At 36.1% G+C, this 5,526-nt stretch overlaps 1 protein-coding gene across 1 annotated transcript in view; it reads right to left on the bottom strand.

Annotated features, from left to right (window-relative positions):
* Positions 1-5,526, bottom strand: part of DENND5B (DENN domain containing 5B) — a 355,051-nt gene that overhangs the window by 126,567 nt on the left and 222,958 nt on the right. The window lies entirely within an intron of this gene.

Raw genomic sequence — 5,526 nt, 5'->3', positions numbered from 1 at the left:
GATCAAGGAAAACACTGACAAAATTGAGGAAAACACAGAGAAAATCCTACAACAATTTTGAAAGACAATACAAGAACAAAATGACAAAATAAATGAAAAATTAGAAACGATACAAAATCTACACACAGAAATCCAGAAGATTAATACTAAGTTTTCAGAAAAAGATAAGACATTGAATGGGCAAAGGAGCAGAATTAAACCAATAGAAGAAAGAATTAGTGAGATTAAAGGCAAATACCTCAATATTTCTTTGGAAAGGGATCAATCAGAAAAAATATCAAAACAAAATGAAGAAAGCCTAAGGTTCATGTGGGATACCATCAAAAAGAATAACTTACATGTAATAAAAATTCCAGAACAGGAAGAGACAAACAAAACTGCAGAAAAAATGGTTGAAGATTTGTTGGAAGAGAACTTTTCTGGTATGATGAAAGATGAGAATATATCCATTCAAGAAGTCCAATGAACCCCAAACAGGATAGACCCCAAAACAAAATCACCAAGACATATCATCATAAAACTCACCAAAATGAAAGACAGAGAAAGAATCCTGAAAGCAGAACAAAAAACAAAAAGTTACCTACAATGGGCAATCAATAAGACTAAGCTGGGATTTCTGAGCAGAAACCATGCAGGTGAGAAGACAATGGGATGGTATATAAAAAACTCTGAAAGAGAAAAATTTCCAACCAAGAATTATATACCCAGCAAAATTGTCCCTCAAATATGATGGTGAAATTAGGACATTTCCAGATAAGCAGAAATTAAGAGAATTTGTTAAAACCAGAACAACCTTACAAGAGATGCTAAAGGCAGTCCTTTGGACAGAGAAGCAACAACTGCCAACAACAACTGACCATTAACACACATGGTGACATAACCCAGAAACCAACCCTGCTATGGAAGTATCCAAAGTAAATAAACCTACAAGATTGTAAACAGGGAACCAGAGACATCAATTGATAAATGAGGACAACTACAAACCAAAAACAGGGGAAAAAATTGTGTTGTTACAGAACTTCTAAATGGTAGGGAAGTCAAGACAACTACAGATAGAATGGACTGTTCTAAACTTCGGAAGAAAACTATAAACCACAGGGTAACCTCAAAGAAAAATAATAAACCTTCACATCACAATAAAAAAGAGGACTAGCACAAATATTTAGCAAATACTAAAACAATAGCAATGAAGGAAGTGATAACATCATTCATAAACAAAATGAGCTCAGCACAGAAAATTATATGGAGCAAAGAAATCAATAACACAAAAAATCACCTAACAAAAATAACAGCAACAAATTCATACCTGTTGATAATTACATATCTGTCAAAGGACTTATCTCTAAGATTTATAGAAAACTCTAATGCCTCAACAGCAAAGGAATTAACCATCCAATTGAAAAATGGGCAGGAGACATGAAAAGACACCTCACCAAGGAGAATATTCAGGTGGTCAGCAAATACATGATGAGATGTTCACGATCATAGTCCATCAGAGAGATGCAAATCAAAACAACAATGAGATACCATCTCACCCCAGCACTGATATCAAGGTTCAACAAGACAGAAAATAACAAATGCTGGTGGGGATGTGGAAAGACTGGGACTCTCATACACTGCTGGTGGGACTGTGAAGTGATAAAACCGCTGTGGAAAGCAGTATGGCAATTCCTTAGGAAGCTGGAATAGGAGATACCATTTGACCCAGCAATCCCATTACCAGGTATATATCTTAGAGAAGTGAGAGCCAGGACAGGAACAGATATATGCACTCCCATGTTCATCACAGCAGTATTTACAATACCAAAAAGATGGAAACAACCTGCTCATCAATGGAAGAGTAGATGACCAAACTATAGTACACACACACAATGGAATGCTATGTAGCACTAAAGAATAATGTAGAATCTGCAAAACACCACATAACAAGGATGAACGTGGAGGACATTATGCTGAGTGAAATAAGTCAATCACAGGAGGACAAATATGGTATTAGTTCGTTGTTGTGGAGGGTCAAGCAAAGCTTTATATATGGAGGGAAACTCTTAGTTGCCAGGGTGGTAGGGGAGGGAAGGGAACACTGCAAAACAAACAAACAAAAAACATTGACCCATGTCACTTTAGTTTTGTGTATTTCACTGTACCTAAATTATACTTCAATAAAAGGTATTTAAAAAAAATGAAGAAATTGATGACTAATCCTCTCTGATGGAAAATGTCACCCATTTCCGAAAGACAGAACACTGTATAACCTGGAAAGTTTGAATTCCCACAATAGTCAACATCTCTTAGCACATTTTTAAGTTCCTTGTTTATAAAAGCAGGGGCAGTTCTTCATCCAAGGGTTAAACCAGCAAATTAATTAATTCAAGTAAAAATTTCAGTTATTAGGTATCTATCTGCTTGTCCTGTGAACAGCATATTAAATTTTCTCTAGCAGGCTTCTTCTCTAAGACTTCAACACAAACACTTGCATTATCTACAAGATGGGACAATTTCTTCTGAATATATAAGTTACATTTCTACTGAATCACATTCCATATACTGTCTTCATTATAGAAGCTCTGGTAGCGTAGTGCCTAAGATATCTGACTACTAACCAGAAGGCTGGTGGTTCAAACCCACCAGGCACTCCTCAGAAGGAAGGTTGGGCAAACTACTTCTGTAGTCATACTACCTTGGAAACCAAAGGAGGGGTCACTAATAAGTCAGACCTGACTCCATGGCAGTCAGTTTGGTTTGGTTTGGTTTTGTCTTCATTATAGTTGAGGCAGCCTATTTAAATAAAAAATTTCAACCAAATAAAGTTTTTTTAAAATCCACAATTCTTATTGTACAGTGTTCCTTTCTCAAAAAAATTTTCAGACCTCCAAAATATTTTTGTGAATGAGATATCATAAAAGAACATGGTATAGGGGTAAAGGAGACCCAGGGTCTAACCTCAGCTCTGCCACTAATTAAGGCTCTGACTTTCAACACCACACAACATTAGCACCACCTTCAGGGTTAGGCTACTTGATGTCAACCATTGCTTCAAGAGGAAAGATGGTTCCTAACACTGTATCTGGTTTACCAAAATACTATCCTGTCTTTGAATCCCTTCTCAACAGAGCCGCCCAGTTTAAAGAAGAGGTAAGACATCTGAGGCTCTTAAATTCTGCAAGGATCTCATTAGATTGGTGTGAAAAGCTATTGCCAAATTCCCTTGCAGTAAATGTTTTATTCTCTTCAATCAAGCACAATTTTCAACTCTCAAAGTAATAAAAGGCATGTGTCACATCCTGGTATATAGATCTATTAGAGTGACAGAGCCAGGCAGTATATATAGTATAATGGGTAAGAGTTCGGACCACTGAATCAGTAGATGTAGGTCTGAATCCTGGTTTCCCCACTTCCTAGCTACGTGATTTTGGTGCAAGTTGCTGAACCTCTCTAAATTTCATTTACAATATAGGTATAACAATATACATTTTACTTGTTTTACATATATAAGGATGCACTTGTAATAAAGATTAATGAGATAATGTACTAATGCTGACAGCAGAGAACTAGCACAGAAGCTGCTTAATAATGTTAGCTATTATTACCAACAACATTACCTCTCCTCATCATTACTACCCCTTCTCTTGGCATAAAAAAGCCTCCACTGGTAGTAAAGGTGTATGTGAAAGAAGGAAAAAAGAGCTAGAAGGAAGGTAGTAATTACTTTAAATAACAGTGGTGAAAACTTCCAGATATTTTGACTGAGACCTGTGAGAGGGTAGAGATTTAAAATTATAAATGAGACTAAAAGGCAAAGAAACAACATTGTGTACAGTGTTCTGTTTCCCTTACTTCAAATACACCAATTTTTTTTTCCTATGATGTGCCTGCTGTCACTAACTTTCTCACATTTGGACTTAAGTAAATCAATAATTCTGACACATTTCAGAAACATATTTAAATGAACATTTTCAGCTAGTCAGCCAAGAAAATGGCAAGGCCTTCATTCCTATCAGGTTATTAAAAATATGACAACAGTATAAACATGAACACAAGGGTATACAAATACTCTTGCATATCATGCATCTCAGGAAATCGTGAATACCACAATACCTAGCTTGTTGTTGTTAAGTGCCGTCGAGTCGGACCCGACTCATAGTGCCCCTTCTTGGGTTTCTGAGGCGGTATCACTACAGAAGTAGATTGCCCAAGCTTCCTTCTGAGGAGTGTTTATTAAATTTAGAAATTCAAGTCTTAAAGATCACAAAGTAATAAAGGGAAAACAGGTATTACCATAACACATTATAATTTACTATATTTGCTTTTTTCTTTACCAACAGAATAATCATGACAAACACCAATAAAGAGGTAAATATCAACAAATTCTGCAACCATATAGTGCAGCAGATCATCTTAAGGTAGAAATATCATAATTTCAAGCCATATTCTCAAGAACTTTCCTCTTACTTATTTAGGTCAAAGGCAAAATTCTACCTTTTCTTATTTTCCTTGTGTTGTTGTTGTTGTTATGTGCCGTCGAGTCGGACCTGACTCATAGTGACCCCTCCTTGGGTTTCTGACGCAGTATCACTACAGAAGTAGATTGCCCCTTCTTCCTTCCGAGGAGTGGCTGGTGGGTTTGAACCGCCAGCCTTCTGGTTAGCAGTCAAGTGCCTTAGGCACTATGCTACCAGAGCTCCATTCTCCTTACTAATTCTCTATTTAAAAAAACAAAACAACAACAACAAAAAAAAACCCACTGCCATCAAGTCGATTCCAACTCATGGTGACCCCTTTTGAGTTTCTTAGGTGTTACATTTTTACCCAGTCTTCCTTCTGTACAGTGGCTGGTGGTTTTGAACTGCCAACCTTCTGGTTAATAGTCAAATGTTGGTTTCTGAAAACTTGGGTGTCTCAGTCTCTTCTATTTTATGTACCCAGACTCTCACTTCAGTCTTCTAATCCATTTTTTCCTTCTCTGAGTCTTCTTCTAAGGCAATCACAGATTTTGTATAAGGTTACAGTATATATTCAGATGTGAAAACAGGCTTAGGCAAGTGCCTCCAACTTGTCCAAGGCTCCTAAGCTGGTTAGTGGTTAAGAATCAACTAAATTCCAGAACTGCTGATTTCCCATTCAAAGCTTTCTCTTTCCAACTTACCATATTTCCCTACAATATCCTCTTTTGCTTCCTTTCTTATAGACCATTTTAAAAATTATTCACTTGTTAATAAAATACTTGTATTTATCCCAAAGCAAGAATTCCCCTAAAACCAAATAACTGTTTTCAATTCTAACCATATTTAAATAGTTCCTGAATGGGTATCATCTACCATGAAGAATGACTTTATTTTTGTTTTACAGTTTTTTGTACTTGGTAATAAGTACAGAAATGGTAAAAGCTTACCCTTTAAACTTCCATTAGTATGAACATTTATATTTAAACACAGTCATTTAAAGGGTAGCTATTGTGCATATTACTAGAAAAAACAAAGATTATTAGAATATCTAGCCTTTATTTTAGGGATCTCTGGTAGCATAGTG

Source organism: Orycteropus afer, unplaced genomic scaffold, assembly GCF_000298275.1.
Source record: "Orycteropus afer afer isolate SDZICR_OR568_19922 unplaced genomic scaffold, OryAfe1.0 scaffold00100, whole genome shotgun sequence".
Lineage (NCBI taxonomy): Eukaryota > Metazoa > Chordata > Mammalia > Tubulidentata > Orycteropodidae > Orycteropus > Orycteropus afer.
This window is presented reverse-complemented; position numbering and strand designations above follow the sequence as displayed.